The sequence below is a fragment of the Pteropus medius genome, unplaced genomic scaffold (assembly GCF_902729225.1).
Source record: "Pteropus medius unplaced genomic scaffold, Ma_sr-lr_union100, whole genome shotgun sequence".
Taxonomy (NCBI): Eukaryota; Metazoa; Chordata; class Mammalia; order Chiroptera; family Pteropodidae; genus Pteropus; species Pteropus medius.
The window spans coordinates 696,158-715,139 of NW_024344436.1; the positions used below are offsets into that span (position 1 = coordinate 696,158).

Consider the following 18,982-nt stretch of genomic DNA (forward strand, 5'->3'; position numbering starts at 1 on the left):
AGAGAAGAAAAAGAATAAGGTTCGAATAATTTTCAACAACAATATATAGTAACCTATGTACCAAGGGATGGTAGAATATGGGGAAATGTAAATGAGTTAGTCTGTGAATGATCTGCTTCTCTAAGTTACCTGAGTTTCAAAGCAGGTAAATAAAAGTGTAGGAAGTGAGCTCATTGATGTTTCCTAGACTGTATAGGATAAAGTTACTGGGACTCCAAGACCCCAGAAACTTCAAGAACTCTGAAAGTCATTGTCATGGCTCTGGATTTCACTGTCACCTGGCCCCTCCTTTCCCTTGCGCTCCTCTCAATGGCATTTAGCAAGTGTTTCACATTGATTAAAGGTGGGAAATGGTTCTCTTCCTACCAGAGTTTATTATTAGGGTGCCAAAGGCTCTCTTGACACTTTTGGGTTTTATGACACTTAAAAAAATTAATTAAAATATATAGGGGTGGCTTCCTTGGGGCTAGGCAAAAGCATCCAATGTTGGATTCAAATAATATTTTGCTACTCTAGTAACAAATGAATATCCCAGGATAGCGTATTGATACCATCGCTCTCCTACTAAGGTATTCTTGGCTTTCTGGGGTGTTTTCACCTTCCAAAGATGGACAGTTTTTGTCCCCTATCTTAGACAATGTGACCCTTGTCCAAAGGCCTCCTTACCATCTGGGAAGGTACCTGATCACCTACTCTGCCTTCTGAGTTCCTCAGCAACATACTCAGCTAACTCGTAACCCACATTATGGTGAAAGAGAGACTTGGGAGGGCGGCAACAAGCATGACAGTCAGCCTAAGTATATGCAGAGCTCTCAGAAGAAAAGAATTTAGACTTGTTCTGATTACCGTAATGGCGGAAGCCATCAGAAGTGCGTAATGCTGAGCAAGGATGTTGTAGGAGGGACTGAATCACTGGATGTGTAATTGGAGTGAAGTTTGAAGTCCCTCCCAACCCTTAGGTTGTGTTGTATTTGTGAAATCCTAAGGATTGATGGGCTATGCCACCTGGAGGTCGTTTGGGAGTTACCTGCTCCACTGCCAAGTGAGAGTGCTATTCTCTTCAGCTGGAGCACTCGTCTTCCCTTCCCCCATCTTGGCATCTGCCCCATGCGAAGGCTTCTAATAGCACTTGGAATTAAACCCAAACTATTCAATCAAGCCCTGACTTCTCCCTCTCTCTCTCTCCCTCCCTCCCTTCTGCTCTCTCTCTCCCTCTCCCTCTCCCTCTCCCTTTCCCTTCCTGGTTAATTTAGATAGCACCGTGGCCTTGCCTTTTCTTTTATTCCCATACCAAACCTGTTCCTGTCCCAGGTTCCTTGTGCAAGTTGTTTTCTCTGCCTAGAATGTTCTTCTCATGGAGGCTACTTCTCTTCATTGAGATCCCACTACATCGGGCCTTCCTTGATGACCCTATCTGAGGTAGCCACTCAGTCACATCACCTTCTTAATTCTATAAATATCACTTATCACTCAAATTATTTTTATTTATTTGTTTATCTATTAATTGTCTCTATCTCTTCACTAGTTTGTAAGCTCCATGAGAACTTGGCACATGGTATGTACTCAAATAGGTTTGTTGAATGAATGAATGAATGAATGGTATTTAAGAAAGAAAGAGATCATGAAAAAAAGTAACTTTAGAAAACTGCTATTTTGCCTAAGCTCAGCCCCCCAGGTAAGGGCTGTCCTTTGTAGCCACAAGGAGTCTGTTCAGACACAGACTTGACACGCCTACTTCATAGAAATTGGTAATTTGAAGAAGCCACCAGATGGTGCTGTTGACACACTTTTTATTCTCAAGTGTTCCTGTTTATTGAAAGGTTCACTCAGGCCTCCAGATATGATTCAGTAGGCTACTGCTTTCTTCCTCATCTCTTTACACCCTACTTTTACAAAGGCAGTTTAAGAGCAGTGACCTGGCAACAAAAACCGAGAGCCAATATAAGGAGGTACTTTTTTGGAGCCAGCACTGAAAAAGAGAGGGTTAGATTCGAACTGTGACACATAGGACTTTTGGATAAAAATGCCATCTGTCTTAAGAACTCTAGTGAGAGTTTGCTTTCATTATGACTCCATAATTTCTAAGGATGATTTCGTGTTTCTAGATTCTCAAATATTGTTTATTGCTGTTTTAAGGAAATGGTATAAAATATTGAGAATCTGGCTTCTCTATTTTTATATGCTAAGTCCAGGTAGGGCTTGGCAGAGTTTCTAAACCTGGATGCACATCAGAATTTCCTGCAGAGCTTTTTTAAAATATAGATCTCTGTGTGCCGCTAAGTTAGTTGCCTCTTCAATGGCCAGAGAACTTGCATTTTTAGAAGGAACTCCCCAGAAAATTTAGTGTCATCTATGATTCAGGAGCCATTGTTCCTGGAAAAGAGCTATGTCTCCAGTCTCCCTTCTAGAACCTTCCAGTCCTGCCCACCACTCCTCTGCCTGTCCAGGGCTTAACTTGGTCCCAGTGCACTGTCCCCCGAGTTTTGTTTCACCATCTTTATCGTTAGTGGGAGCCTTCCCAGCCCCATCCCGAAAAGATCGCATGATGGCAAGGCTTGGAAAATAATGGATTAAATAAGTTTGTTTATTTATTTAACTGCAAAATTTCTTAGAGAGCTACACTACTCCACGGTAGACATTAAAGCGTCTTAGAAGGAGTGTGTAGTGTTGGATTGCAGAACATCGCGTTCACTATTTCTTCAGAACACATTTTATGAAATGTCGTCTCATCGAATCAGATCAGGACTAGGTATCAGGAATTTTTGGTTTTGGTCACAGCTTCTTTATTAATAAGAACATGACTAATTTATTTAGACCCAACAGATTCCAAATTCGAGGCAACTGGCCGTGTGACTTGGCCAAGTTATCCTACCCCTTAAAGGCTTCATTGCCTTATCTGAAAACGGGGGTGGTAACTGCAGTGATGACCACCCGGAAACTGCTGAATGGCAAATGGAGTGATAGATGAGAAAATGCTCTGACACGAGAGAAGTAGCATATAAGCAAAGTGGTATGTCTCGTAGGATGTCAGAGTTACTCCAGTACCTCCACAGAGTTGAAGGTTTTCAAGCTAGCATATAAATTTAACCAATATTACAATAGCTGTCACCTGTAAAACAAATTTTCTGTACTGAAAATCATTCAAGTAATTAGTTTTCAAAGTCAAATAGGGTAACAAAGCTTGTAATAACATGTCAGTTCCCATTCATTTTCTAATCCCCACTTCTCGGAGACGACAACCTTTTTCAACTCTTTTAGGTATCTCTTCTGGTATTTACCACCCAATTTCTAAATAATGTACCGTTTCTTGATTTTTCAGTTTTAAGCATTGTATCTTGACTTCCAACCATGTAGTACGAGGGGAATCCATTTTTGCTGGTACTGTGTCTGGTCACTGCCCCACCCCTGTCCCAATGACACAACATAGACACTCTCTCATTTCTGTTTTTCTGTTCTAGATACAATACTGAATCCTTTAATCAATATCTAATATTTTCTATGTACCCATTAATTCATCCTCAGCCTCGGCTATAAGACTGTAACTATCTTCTCAATATGGCTCTCAACACATCGGATCATCTGTTTCTGTGTATTTTTCTTTTCGGGGGCAGGGCATCGTGAGTTCTCTCTGGGAGCCCTTCCTCCTCCAGCTCAGCTCTAGAGTGGTGATCTTCATGGCAATTGTGGGATTCCCTTGTCCTCTCCCGGCGAGGAATCCCTTGGTTCCTGGATCCCATCCTATCTTATTTTATTCCCTCTTGGTGATTTAAAAAAAAAAAAAGTGCAGGGAAGCAATTGAAAATACTCATTTATTTTTTTACTCATATTTTTTGATGATTAGGCTTAGTATAGGATTCTAATCTGAAAATAAATTCCCCTTGTATTTTGGATGGTATTGCTCTTTATCTTTTGTGGCAAATCTAGTTGTTGAGAAGTCTGATGCCATTCTGCTTCTTGATCCTTATCTGTGAACTATTTTCATCTGAAAACTTATGATCTCTTTTTTTCTGGAGTTCTGAGTTTTAATGATAATGTACCCTTATGGGGGTCTTTTTTCAACAGCTGAGATGGGCACTCGGTGCCCTTTTCAATCATGAAACATACGGTCTTCCGTTCTGGGGATCCAAACATTCTTTCTTTGATATTTTCTTCTCAGTTATCTCTCTAAACACCTGTTGTTTTGATGTTCACTCTTTTGGATCGATCTTTGATTTCTCTTTTCTACTCTTCATCTCTGACATTTTTTTTTTTTTAATTTGTGGTATATTTACTCATTTAAAAATTAATCATATTGATTTTTTTTACTTCTATATTTTTGATATCCAAGAGTTCTGTCGTCTTTTGAGTGTTTCTGTCTTTAACACCTTTTGTTCTTGTTTAATGAATCCAGGCAGGACCTATCTCTCTGAAATATTAGAGGAGTTTTTAATTATTTTTAATTATTTTTCTTTTGTCCCCTGCATTCCTTTTTTTCCCTTAATTTCATTTCATCTGTTTATTTTTGTTTGTGTTCTTTGTTAGAATCCTTTCTCACATTTCTGATAATCAGTGGCTACAATTTCAAATGTGAATGAAGCGTGTGAATGAAGCACATGCAAACACACACACACACACACACACACACACACACTGGTTAGAGGATGTGTTGAGCAGACAAAGCTAGTCAGCTAATGAAGCACTGCAGTAGGCACAATAATGGCCCCCAAAGATGTCCATGTTCTAATCCTCAGAACTTGTGACTATTTTAGGTTACAAGGCAATGGGGAATTAAGGTTGCAAATCAGCTGATCTTAGGATTGAGAGATTCTCCCTGGGCCCAATGGAATCATGAGTCCTTAAAATGGAAGAGAGAGGCAGAAGAAGAGATTCAGATAAAAGATGTGACAATGGAAGCAAGGTTGAAGTGATGTGGTGTGAGATACTCAACTTGCCATTGCTCACTACGAAAATGGAAGAAGGGGGCCATGAGCCAAGGGATGCAGCCAGCCTCTAGGAGCTGAAAAAGGCAAGAAAATGACTTTTACTGTAGAGCTTTCAGAAAAGAACACAGTCCTGCTGACAACTCAATTTTAGCCCACTGAGACTCATGTCATCCGGACTTCTGAACTTTAGAACTGAGAGACAGTAATATATGTTTTTTAAGTTTTTTAAGCTAAGTTGTTTGTAATTTGTTATAGCAGCTTTAGAAAACTAATAAAAAGACCAACACATTTAGTTGGGAGATCCACACGTATTGCAGTTAAGGAAGGAGGAAGAGTCAAAATAGCCAGGAAAACGTTCTTGAGACCTGTGATGGGGGAGGAACGAAAGGTCTCTGGACTTTAACCGATTTCATGGTGCCTGCTCTGTTCATCTGGAGAATTCTACTGCCTTCTCAGTAGCCCCAGAAACATTCACTTGGAAGAATTTTGAGATTCATAGCCTAATCCTGAATATACCTGACTCCTTGTTCCAATATTTTTTTCATAGCCTAACCTAGCTCTGAAGGAAAAAACAAGGGCACTTGAACGGAATCCACGTATGTGTAGTCTTCACAGTCATTTCTTTAGTGTAGGTGGTGTTGCAGCCACCTGACTGAGACACTGAACAGTGGCCCTGGCCTAACCCCACCAGGTTTTCCTGTGCTTCAAAAGGGTTTAGATTAGGAAACAGAGTTCTCAGGCTTTCCCATATTTAGTCAAGCTTTTAGATTTACACACAGGCTGTAAACATGACTGTGATGTCATCTGGGCACAGATGGTTCCAGGTTTCTCACAGCCCAGCCCAGTTAGGTCAGGGCCAAGAACATGTCATGTGACTCATCTTTTCTCTCTCTCTCTCTCTCTCCCTTTTTTTTTTTACGCCTACAGAGCCCCGTCTTCCTAGGTGGTCTACCATCCAAGTACTAACCAGGCCCGACCCTGCTTAGTTTCCGAGATCAGACGGGATCGGGCGTGTTCAGGGTGGCATGGCCGTAGGCTCTTTTCACTCTCTTAATGATATCTTTTGAGGAACAAAGTTGTAGTTTCAACTTAGTCAGATTTACCAACTTTTTCATTTACGGATGATAAATTTTATGTCCTGTTTAAAAAGTCATTTCCTACAATGAGGTCATGAATATAAAAGCTTTATTATTTTACATTTTATACTTTGATCCACAATCTACCTGCATATGATTTTTCCATACAGTGTGAGATGGGGTCAAGTTTAGTATTTCTTATCCTTTTTGGATATCTAATTGTATAACACCAACTATTAAAAAGGGTTTCTTTTGTCCAAAGTTAATCAATATCTTATTTTTAAAAATATATCAAATGTCCAGATATTTGTTTAAATTTACTCATATATTTATCATTTTCACTGCTTTTCATGTCTTACTGGATCTTTGACTTCCATGTGGGATCATTTCCTTCTGTCTGAATAACATCTTTATTGTTTCCTTTAGTGTGGGTATGCTATTATTTTAGTTTTTATTTATTTGAAAATGTTTCTGTTTCACCTTCATTTTTAAAAATAATCTTTTATTTTTCAATTATAGTTGGCATACAGTATTATATCACTTTCAGGTGTACAACACTGAGATTAAATATTTATATAAACTCTGAAGTAATCACTCCAATTAATCTAGTACCCATATGACACTATACATAGTTAATTATAATATTATTGACTATATTCCTTATGCTATACTTTACATCCCCATGACAATTTTCTAACTACAGATTTGTACTTCTTAATGCCTCCCCCTTTTTTTAGACATCTCCTAACTCCTCTCCCATCTGGCAATCATTAAAATGTTCTCTGTTATCTATGAGTTAGCTTCTGTTTTGCTTGTTTGTTTATTTTGTTTTTCAGATTCCATATATAAGTTAAATTATATGGTATTTGTTTTTCTCTGTATGACCTATTTGACTCAGCATAATATCCTCCAGTTTCATCCATGTTGTTACAGATGGCAAGATTTCATTCTTTTTTATGGCTGAGTAGTATTCCATTGTACATATGTACCACTTCTTCTTTATCCATTCATCTATTGATGGACGCTTAGGTTGCTAAAGCCATATCTTGGCTAAATAATACTGCAAGGAACACACGGATGCATATGTCTCTTAGAATTAGTGTTTTTGGTTTCTTCGGTTAAATTCTCACAAGTAGGATTACTGGATCCCTCTTTGTCTCTTGTTATAGAATTTGTTTTAAAGTCTATTTGTCTGGTATAAGTATTGCTACCCTAGCTTTTTTTTCTCATTTCCATTTTCATAAAATGTCTTCTTCCATCCCTTTATTTTCAGTCTCTGTGTGTCTTTCGATTTAAGTAAGTTTCTTGTAGGCAGCATATGCAAGAGTTTTGTTTTCTTATCCATTCAGCCACCCTACATCTTTTGATTGGAGCATTTAATCCATTTAAATTAAAACAAATTGTTGATAGATCTGTAGTTATTGCCATTTTATTCTTCATATTTTTTATCTTTTTTTTTCTTCTTCTTAAAGAAGTCCCTCTAACATTCCTGTAATACTGGCTTGGTGTTGATGAACTCCTTTAGCTATTTTTGTCTGGGAAACTCTTTACCTGGCCTTCAATTCTAGATGATAACTTTGCTGGGTAGTCAGCTTAGTGATAGTTCCTTGCTTTTCATCACTTTGAATATTTCATGCCAATCCCTTCTGGCCCTCAAAGTTTCTGTTGAGAAACTAGCTGACAGTCTTATGAAAGCTCCCTTATAGGTAACTAACTGCTTTTCTCTTGCTGCTTTTTAAGATGCTCTTTGTCTTTAAATTTTGACATTTTAATTATGATGTATCTTGGTGTGGTCCTCTTTGGGTTTATCTTGTTTGAGACTCTCTGTGCTTCCTGGCCTTATATGTCTATTTCCTTCTCCAGATTAGGGAAGTTTTCAGTCATTATTTCATAGGTTTCTAATCTCTTGTGCTCTCTCTCTTCTTCTTGTACTCTATATTGCAAATGTTGGAACACTTGATGTTGTCCCAGAGGCCCCTGAAACTATCCTCATTTTTTTTTATTCTTTTTTCTTTTTGCTGTTTTGATGGAGTGATTTCTGCTACCTTATTTTCCAAATCGCAGATTTGATCTTCTGCTTCATCTAACTTACTGTTGATTCCCCCTAATGTATTATTCGTTTCAGTTATTGTTTTCTTCATTTCTGACTGGTTCTTTTTTATGTTTTCTATCTCTTCATTGAAGTTCTCACTGAGATCATTGAGCATCCTTATAACCAGTGTTTTGAACTCTGCCTCTGGTAGATTGCTTGTCTTCATTTTGTTTAGTTCTTTTTCTGGAGTTTTGTTCTGTTCTTTCATTTGGGACCAGTTTCTTTGTCTTTTCATTTTGGCTTCCTCCTTGTGTTTGTTTCTATGTATTACATAGAGCTGGTATGTCTCCCACTCTAAGTAAAGTAGCTTTATGTAGTAGGTGTCCTGTCAGACCTAGTGACACAGTCTCTCTGGTCACCCGAACCAGGTAATCCAGATGTGTCCCTTGAGTGCATTGTATGTGCCCTCCTGTTGTAGTTGAGCTTTGATAGCTGTTTGTACGTCAATGGGAGGGATCGACCCTCAGGCTGATTGTTTTTGAGGACTATAGTGGAGGAGCTGTTGTGCAGAGGCTGACTCTACAGAGCAAGATATGCTTTAGCAGGGCTATGATGCCTGCCAAATCTGCTTTTTGGGCATGTCTTCTGTGGAGGTGGTTGGGTGTGCTCTGGTGTGATCTGACGCTGGCCACTGGGCATGTTGGTTCTGGGGCCTCTTAGAGGGGCTCTGTTGCAGGCCAAGACAGATCATTTGTATGGAAAAGTCACTGGAAGCAGCTTGTGTGGACATGCAAATGAGTGGGGCGGGATCTCAGAGAATCACTAGGGCAGGGTGAAGATGTTAGCCAGGTTGATGGAGACTCAGATATGGTACGTACCTGCACATGCAGACTGCTTGGGAGAGGGCTCAACAGAGAAACAATGGTTTCTGCCAGCACTTCTCTCTGGGATAAAGCTGGCCCTCCAGGCCTTGCCCTGAAGCCAGACAGTTCAGTTCCTCCCTATATGTCCCTAGCACCTTTTCAGCTGCCTGCCCCAGTGCTGGAACTCAGAGCAAGTGAGTCCGTCATTGAGTAAGTTCATGCACAGGCCCTTTAAGAGGAATGACTTGCACTCCAGCTGCCTTCTATCTCACTCAGCCACAGTCTCTGCTGATTTTTACAGCCAGAAATTATGGTAACTTCTCTCCTCAGCGCTGGACCCTGGGCTGGAGGGCCTGGTGTAGGACTGGGACCCCTTTGCTCCTTACAGGGGACCTCTACAGCTGAGATATCCCTCTTGATTTTTAACTGCCACACATGGGCGTGGGATCAGCTCGTTCTGCATCTCCACCCCACCTACCAGTCTCAAGGTAATTTCTTCCATATATCCTTAGTTATAGGACTTCTGTTCAGCTAGAGTTCAGGCGATTTTCAATGATGGATTTTCTGAAGTTTAGTTGTAATTTTATTCTTACCTTCATTCTTGAAGGACATCATCACTGAATATAGGCTGGCTAATATTTTCTTTCCATTGCCTTCTGACTTCCATTGTTTCTATTAAGAAGTCAGCTTTCAGTTAGATAGTTCTTTGAAGGCAATCTTTTTTTTCATCCCCTCAGGCTGCATGTAAGATCTTCTCTCTATCGTTTGTTTGTTTGTGTTTTTTGAAGTATTTTACTAAAGTGTATGTATATATGGAAATGATGTATATACATATATGTATATATGTTACATATATTTTTAATGTACTTACATATATTTTTAATGGAACTTCTTAAATCTATGGTTTAATATTTTTCAGCATTTTTGTAAAGTTCTCAGACATTATCTCTCTAAATATTGTCTTTGCCTTGTTTTTATTCTCCTCTCCTTGGATTCCAAGTATATGTACGTTAGACTCATTATATTCTCTCTGTTTCTTAATGTCCTGTTTTCCATTATTTTGTCTTTCTATCCTTCATTCTGGATATTTTCTTTTTACCAGTTCATAAGTTCAATAACTATCTTTTCAAATTAATTTAATTATTAAATACTTCTATTGAGTTTTTAAAGTGTACTTTTGTGTTTTTCAGTTATGGAATTTTCTTTCTTAAATAATAGTTCTCTTCTCTGCCGAAATTCTCAATATTATCTTTTTCACACATGCATAGATATTTTAAAGTCCATGTCCAATAACTCTTATTTCTGCAGTTTCTGTAAGTTTGTTTCTATTGCTTATTTTTTTTCTTTTAACTTGTTTTCTTGTTGTGTGCTTGTTAATTCTTATTGTGTAGTGAACATTATTTTTGAAAAATCGTTTGATAAAATAATTTTAGGACTAGAATACTATCACCTTTCTTCAGAAAGGATTTATGCCTGATTAAGCTATGTATCTAGGGATACCAACACTTGGAATTACCTATTCAGTTTTAGACATTGAGATAGCTTGAAGCTGAGTTGTAGTCTCCTTGTGAGCAATATACTTCTGTTCCCTTGGCCGGATGCATATTTTCAATTATTTCAACCTAAAGAAAGTTGGTTCATCAGGCCAACACCCTATATATTGGCTCACCCCTATGTTGGTGAGCTTTATACTCCTATCCAGGTACAGTAAGCTGTGCAATGTGCCACTCAGCCTTTCAGCCAATTTCTCTAGAACCAACACAAATCCCAGAGGAGAAGTGGCCCCAACTTCTTGTTTTACCAATCTAGATCCCTGGTCTCTCTCCTAGATCTTTTCCCAGTAATTCCTCCTGATATTGTTCGCTCATTAATAAGAGCTAAGGATGCATTCAAGAACAGTTTTAAAATATTTTATCTACCTTTTATATTTGTTCTAAGCAAGGAGGTTTTAAATTACTGAATTCTCCATAAGCAGGAGCAGAAGTCTTCTTAGGACTTTTAGCAGAGGGACCCTTATCACCAGCATTCATTCTTTAATATTTAATATCACATTATCGTAGGCACAAGTTGTATTTGAAAATATCATTGATGCAGGGGAGAGAGAGACAGACAGACAGACAGACAGAGACAGACAGAGAGAGGCATTGGGTATGTGGACACAGGAGTTTGTGGCAACTTTAGACTATGATTGGCCTTCAGTTGCAGCTCTTTGTTTTAGAGATTGACTTGAGCAAGAAATTTTGTTTTTTTCTTTTTTAAAAAAAAGGTCTTAATACTATGAATCTCATAGGATCCTTTCAAAATGAATCAAGTCTATATGGATATATTTCTCTTGAAGTTATAATAATGTATTTAAAATATCTTCTAAAAAGGCTGGCTGATTGTAAGAGGGTTGAGAGGCTATTCACGGAGAGTTAAAGATGAATTCCAGAGGACTTGGATCTCAGCTAAAGAACAGTAGTCCAGTTACTGAAATTCAGCAAGTGGACCTTTTGAAAGTCATGATCTTCTTCAAAAAGATTTTTCTTGTGTGAAAAATGAACTTTTGCTCAGTCATCTTCTTGGATTATTAGTAAAAAATTTCCAGCTCAACCAAAATAAAATGAAATTTTCCACAGTAAGAAACATTCAGGGTGTGTTCGCTTCACTAAAAATGCAAATGGAATTCAAGGCAATGCAGCAGGTTCAGCATCTACTATTTATCTTTCCAAGCTCAAACCTTTCACTGCATATTTTGAGGGGTAAGGATGAGACTACTGAATTTGAAGATATTCTTAATGACCCACCACAAAGTGAACTAATGGGAGAACTACACTTGATGGTGGGCTGTGAACTTGATTTGCTGTAATGCAGTGTGCTGTTCATGAAAATACAGAGAGACTACATTTTGTTTATAGTCATCTTTTTACTATAATTTTATAGACACAACATTAAAAGTACTGACACATTTGAATTGTTGCCTAAATAGTATCTGATCACCTGAAATTATTTGGATCTTTGTTATATGGCCAGGTGACAGTTCAAAAGCACTAGAAATGGTTGTAAAACTCTTGATTTGTATTAAAACAGCTTTTTATGTCTTTAAAAATTTGTTGCTAATGAATATTATAAAACCATCCTCAGGTTCCAATTCAAACTATTTTCTAGGTATTCCATAAATTTAATTTTGAATAACCGTCATCTGTATTTGAGTCTGCAGCCTTTACCAGTAATCTTTCAGAGTAATCACCTGTAACCGATTTCACTGTCAACACTTCAAATTAAGTACACAATCAGATACTTATATTTTATCTTGTTTCAGTATAGTCCATTAGTGCTCATAAGAATAATATTGGCTTTATTGAAACTACTTTAGAATTATAGCTATTTGATTGTTTCAGGCTGAAAAGTATATGTTCAGAGGTCTTGATTTTGGTCTTGTACTTTAAGTGAAAAATTAAATAAAGCAGCCATCAAATGTCAATTAAAAAGAGTCTTTAAAAGAGAAGTGAATATTAAGCCCTAAAATGTATTTTAGATTTAGACTTCCAAACTCAGGCAATTTGGAAAATAACTAAAAATATTTTTGTGACTAAGGAAGCTTTTTGGAGCTCCCTGTCATTACCTGGCTTATTCATTAAAAATGCATCATTGGGCTTTGACTACAATAAGACATCAAATATAGGGAGTATACACTTTTTTTGCCTCAGAGAATATATAATTTACTAAAACTAGACAGGTGAAAATCATCTAAGTTGATAAATATGTATAAGATCATGTAACGAAATGTACATATATTATAGAGCCTGAGAGCTAGAAAGAACATTTATGAGTTATTCTGCTTCACTGATTTTTTTCTCATAAACCCTCGTGGCAGTTCATAGTTGTTGACTGCCTTGGGCTTCCTCTGAGAAAATCAAAAGCACCTGTGTAATCAACAGCTTCATTTATTAATATCCACTAGGACCTGTGAACTGAAAGTAGCATAAAATAATAGGCAAGGGAGCAGGTGCAGGAGTCAGACTGACTGGATATGAATTCTTACTATTTGGGTGACCTTGGTTGAGTCATTTGACCTTGTTATTCCTCTATTAACTCTTCTATAAAATAAGGATAATGGTACCTACTTCACAACATACTTATGCAGAAGGTGGGTTGCACTTAGAATGAATTCTGGGGCATGATAAAGCACTCAATGTAGGTTCGTATTTTTTCTTAAGGTGCAATCATGGTTAAACATTTACTTGGGGAAATTAAAGTATAAATAGGAAAATATTTTGTGAATTATTAACAGCAACATAAACATAGAGAAGGAAATGGGGAAATTCATTTTGTTCTCAGCCAAGAGACATTTAAATAAAAATCCTTCTGTTCCCAGTCAAATGTGAGGTGTAGGAAACAGTTTACACTTACTTTTCCAAAATATCTTTTTTATTTTTCTTGCATCACACATGAAAGAATTAGCTAGTGATATTTCTTACTGAAGTCATTTTTACTGAAAAAATTTTTATCTTCTCAATTTGCAGGAACTGGAGCCTCAGTGAAGAGGGTTTGCTTATGTCCCCATCACCTAAACTCTTACCGATAACATAGCTGTTCTTCCACCCAGCTCCATCCCCTCTCCTCCTGCCTCTAAACAGAACACTTAACTATGATTATTGCATTCATCTCACTTTGATGACTGAGTAAATTTTTTAAACAGCCTGGGATGATACTTGAATAGAACTGTATTTACCAATCACTACACACCAAACATTCTGTCTTGTTAAAATTTAAATTGATCTAAAATGGACACAAAAAATACTCTCCTTAATAATGAACTCCATTCATTGGGTAACTTCTCTTCTGCCTAGCCCTTTAATGTTGATATTCCTAAAGATTTTGTCCTCAGGTATTTCCTTGGCTCTCACATTTCTTCCTGGAAAATCACATCTATGCCAAGGATTTCCTTTCTCACTGATTTGTATCTTTTGCTCAGAACTTTTCCCTGAGCTCCAAACTTCAATCCCGTTTCCTCCTGGACAGCTCACATCTGGATATCCCACTAGTCCCTGTAACTTGACATGCAACTAAGAATTTTCCTTCTCGAATTACCCTTCCTTTGGAGTTCCCTGATTGTCCTTTATTGATTCAATCACTAAAGCCAGACACTCTAGAGCTGACCCCCTCATACTGCTCTAGCCTCACTACTAGTGGCTTAAGTCAAATTCTCCTCATTTCTCACCTGCAGTATTATAATCACAACTTGTTTGGTCTCCACATCCCACGAAGTACAACCCAAGTGACCAATCTGATTATGTCATCCCTCTGCTTAGGCCCTTGAATTAACCTCTCAAGCAACGGTACCAGTGTTTTCAAACTATGGTATGCATAAGGATTACCCAGGTATCTTGTAAATATGTAGAGTCCTGGACCCGCCCACAGAGATTCTGCTTCAGTAGATCTGGGAATGGGACTCAAGAGTGAGCATTTTTAACTAACATGTTAGACTGCCCTGATACGGGTGGTATTTGAGTCACATTCTGAGAAAACTGTACTCAGGACCACTAGGTCCCCTTGGAATGGCATGCATGCAAATCATTTCCTGGCATGTATTCATTTCCCTGACCTCATCTATGTCTACTCTGCCATTCATGTCCTAAATCTCAGCATTTAGGGTCAAGGACCAGGATGGCATTAGGCTAGGAGCCCAGGAATACCGGGATCTTGGCCTATCATTCATTTTCACTTCGAATGTCTACTTGAAAAAGCTCTACTCCCAAGCTATAATAGGCAAAAGTACCATATTATTAATAGCTAAGACTATTCTCAAAACCCTGGAGTTCATGGTTTTCTTATAAAAATTTAAATGCTGAACACGGCTTAGTAGAGGGTAAAGGGAAGAAAGCAAGACGCCTCACCCAGGTCCACAGTGCCCAAGTCGACAAAGCAGACCCTGAATTTATTTGCCCGGCTAATAAGCATGGTTGGCCTATGCCTAGGCAGGAGATCTGAGAGTAGAGAAGGATGGTTGACCAAGTCTATCTAAGGGGACAGGCCTTATAAAAGAGTACTTATTGTATGGAAGCACAAAGATTAAGAGAAGTACCGTGCATGGTTAACAATCTTTAAGTGACAGTAATTATTCACTAGTAAAAGGTGGCTAAGTAATTACTCTTCTCTTACTTTAGGGGAAGGGTCTTGGAAGGGAGTGTTGGGAGAAGACTGGGAGTCTGGGAAGAGGGCAGAGTTTCCCTCCCAACACCCATTGCTCCCAGGTTGCTGGAGAAATGATGGAATCAGAGCCACTCATGGAAAGAGTCCATACTCCTCGCCATCGGAGACTCTTTGGGATATTAGGGAGAAAACGCATTTGGGTAAAAACCATTCTTTGCAAAATTATAACTTTTGATTCAAGAACGAGACAAGGAAAATCAAATTACATCGCTCAGAGAATACAAATGAGTTTTTAAGAAGCAAATGAGAGTGTTTCTCAGGGTAAGATGTCTTATCTGGTTTAATTAAGAGACCCAAAGATTTCTATTCAGTGAGTGTTCATCACATCAGGTTTCCTTTCTCTATAATAAAAACGCAGCCAGTAAGAAATTACCCAGGACTGGGAACAAAGAGCTCCAAACTATGAGCATCTTTCAAGGAATTTGGAGGTATAAGAAGGAATTGTGCATCTGAAAGTTGGAAATATGTATTAAGAATAAAACTTAATATTCTGCCTGTGATAATATCTTTAATGGCTAATGCTTCATTCAAAATCAGACATGTCTTCCTTCTAGGTTGGAGCTGGAATCTCACTGGGTAACCATGAAGCACATTTAAGCTGACCCAAATCTAGGTTCCACGCACAAGGCAGCCCCATTCCCAGAGAAATCTAAATTTCACCTTTACCTTAGGCCATCTTTCCTGGTCTCATTTTAGCTGGGATCTGAATTATGTCTCTTGGTAGGGTCTGGTGATTAGGATGAGATGATGTCAGCAGTGGGCACCACAGATCAGTGCCAGCTCATGAAGAAAGTTAGAGTGTTCGAGGCAGAGCGTGGAAAGTTTGAAAACCAATCTGCAAAGTAAACACATTAAACTCAAGTTTCAGTGGCTGATGGGAAACTTGCCTTGCCTGGTCTGCAAGGCAAGTTCATGAACCTTTCTGCAGTGTCATCTTGTCCCTCAAGAGAGGCCTATCGAAAGCTGAGGAAGAAGAGGTGAAGAACGATAAAATCAGCTTTGTGGAGAAACGCCAGCGTTCCATTACACACGTGGAAACAATTTGCACGTAAGGAAAACTGCCTGACTACAGGCTGGCTTCAGACCTCCTGGCAATGCTGTGAACTTTGTCCGTGTTCACCCACCCATTTGACTGGGGGTCAGGCAGGCCTGAGCCAGCCCCCACCACTGTCAGCTTACCAAGAACAGAGAGGAACTCAGCCATAAAGTGCCCACAGGCATCTCCAGGGAGAGCTTTTGGAGAGACAGCTTTGGGTCTCTTTCCAAGCTGGCCTGGACACAATTAGAAATGGTCTGGTCAGACCTGCACCCCCAGTTGGTTGAGACCATTTCCATGGGTCCTTTACATTCTAGGAAGTAGAGGAGGCTAGAGGAGAAGGGAGTCGGCAAGCCCTGATGATTTGTATTTTATCTCTATTTCTATATCTGTGTATTACAGGCACCATTACCATATACTTACTTTGTGCTATCTCATCAAATCCTTACAACAATTAGGTGAGGAAGATATAGTTATTGCTATTTGCAGATGAGGCCTAAGGAAGTTAAGTTAAATTATTCCATATGATGGTTCCCACAACTTTGCATACATCAGATTCTCCTGAAGAGCTTGTGACAACAGAATGCAGTTTCTGATCCAGTAGTTCTGGCATGGGGCCCAAGAATTTGCATTTCCACCAGTTACCAGGTAGTACTGACGCTGCTCGTCCAGGGCCCACCCTTTGTGATCTGGAGGTGCCCACAGTCTCGTGAGGACGTAGACAGTAGACGGCTACATGATCGGTGAGAGTGCCATGGCAGAAGGACAGTGCCCAGGCCCTTCCAGATGCCTAGAAGAGAGAGAGCAGGGCTCCCATTTTAAACAACTTCTGGGGGGTGGGAGAGGTGTCCCTTCATGTGATAGTCATGCAAATACCGCCACCTCCTCCTCCTAGCTCTACTTTTAGATCCAAACTACTCCAGATGTATCAGTTGGCCTCCTGTCAGGGTCAGAAACCACACATATTTTGTACAGGGAAAGTTTAACTTAAAAATTATTAACTACTTATAGGAGATTAGCTACTGAGAAGGAATGAAACAGAACTCTAAAGAACAGCTAAAGGATTCCTGCTTCTGTAGAGAGGGTGTGAATGAAGCTTCACCAGATGGCGAAGAAGCAGACTGGGCTCCCCTGAACCACAGCTGGTCCACAGCTAGCAGACTACAGGTAGAGAGCAAGGAAACACAGGTAGAGACTGGCAAGCTTTAAGCTTAGCACGGGGTTAACAGTAGTCCAAGGTGCATGGGCAGAGAATCCCAGGCCGGGACCAGCCAGCTCTCCAAGGTGCTGGCAGGCCAGGAACCCAGGCTAGGACTGACAATAATACTTGCTAGGGAGTGAGCACTACTGAGTATTCAGCCCATACACCACTGGCAGCCATGGGCAAGCAGAAACAGAAGTAAGGAATATGGGAGACAGGGACCTTCCTCCTGCAGTGTGCCTTCAGCGCCCTCCCCCACAAGCTTAATAGCATGCCAGATGGCAAAGGAGAAATGTTTACAGGGCCTAGTTTCATTATCAGAGTAAGGAACTGAGGGGAGCATTTAGAGCTGAGAGGCAATAAATTGAAAACTGTGCACACCAGACATCTCCTTGCTTAGACTGCAATGTGAATGGTCTTTTGGAACTGAGAAGCATGGTGGCCCTGTGAGAGGCATCCACCTCAGTTAGTAGGGGATTAGTGAAGACTTCCTCACACTCTTTTCTATTCTGTCTTGAAGAACCCATAGAAAGTGGCCAGAGGAAGGAGCAGGAAGACATTGCAGGCAGAAGGAGTAGTTCGTATGAAGGCACAGAATGGGCGCTGGTGAACTTACCCAAGAAGAGATTCAGGAGAGAGAACTGCAGACACTGAGCTTTTCATCTTCCTAAGTCCCATTTCAGCGGAGAGCATCACCTCCTTGTGCCGAAAGATAAGAGAAAGCTGTTGCCTCACTCTTTCCCACCCCCTCCTCCATCGTGAGCCTCAAGCTTCCCACCCTACCAGCTGCCATTTCTTTCTCCTAGCTCTGCCTCTCACATTTCACGAGTCTCCAGGATGCGATTTGGGGCTTCACAGGAGGTGATTCCTCATGCCCTGCACTCCTGTCCTCTCTTGCTTTGGCTCATGGTCAGTGAACCCTCTGATACAGCTGACACTGGCCACAGGCACCTTCCTGCAGTGAGCGCCCACTGAGAGTGCGCCAGGCCTCCCAGCGCCTGCTGTGGAGGTGCTGGTGCGGTTGCTGACGCCCACTGGCATTCCGTCCATGGCTGCTTCTGCCTGACACGGTTGTGCTAATATCTGTGTCAGAGAAGGGGGCCCAAAGCAGCAGCTCTCCCTGGCCCCGGGAGCAAGGATGGAAGAGAAGCAGGCTCACTTCTCCCCTCCAGCACCAGCTCAGGGTCTTAACCAAAACCTAGTTATTGCACCTTCTAAGGTATGGGCTCCCTTCCAGGGGCCTCTGAAGTTCATCTTAGTAACAGACTGGGGGTGGAAACTGGGTTTCATCTCACATTAGCCTCCAGATGTTTGGGGGTTGCGGCTTAGGGCACTTTAGGAGAATGCTCTGGGCAGGTCCAGAGCAAGGAGGGAGAGGCCGTGATAAACCTGCATGACAAATGGAAGCGTCACCTCTGAAATCCTCCTTGGATGGCCCTCCGCCTCAAGCTGTGAGCAGCCTGAATCCCATCATGAACACAGCTGGGACCCCTCCGGCCCTAGTTCTTCACTTTTCCAATGGAAAATGGAAGGAGAGTAAAGCTCGTTTAGACATGGCAACTATAATTTTTAAGCCAAGTACGAGCTGGAAACACCACTTACGCAGCCAGCTCTGGGCAGGAACAGCCCAGTCTTCCAAAAGAAGCGGCCATCTTCA

General features: G+C 40.2%; 1 long non-coding RNA gene and 1 pseudogene across 2 annotated transcripts in view; both read right to left on the reverse strand.

The window, feature by feature from the left end:
• The window catches only part of LOC120610426 (uncharacterized), a 38,710-nt gene extending 20,340 nt beyond the window's left edge, over positions 1-18,370 (reverse strand). For both annotated transcript variants that reach the window (XR_005654929.1, XR_005654928.1), the window contains exons 1-3: positions 18,145-18,370; positions 17,942-18,024; positions 15,755-15,923 (exon numbers count right to left, since the gene is read on the reverse strand). This is a non-coding gene — a long non-coding RNA (uncharacterized LOC120610426). The remainder of the gene's footprint in view (positions 1-15,754; positions 15,924-17,941; positions 18,025-18,144) is intronic.
• LOC120610565 (uncharacterized) lies at positions 5,841-5,959 on the reverse strand (annotated as a pseudogene).
• Positions 18,371-18,982: the final 612 nt, after the last annotated feature.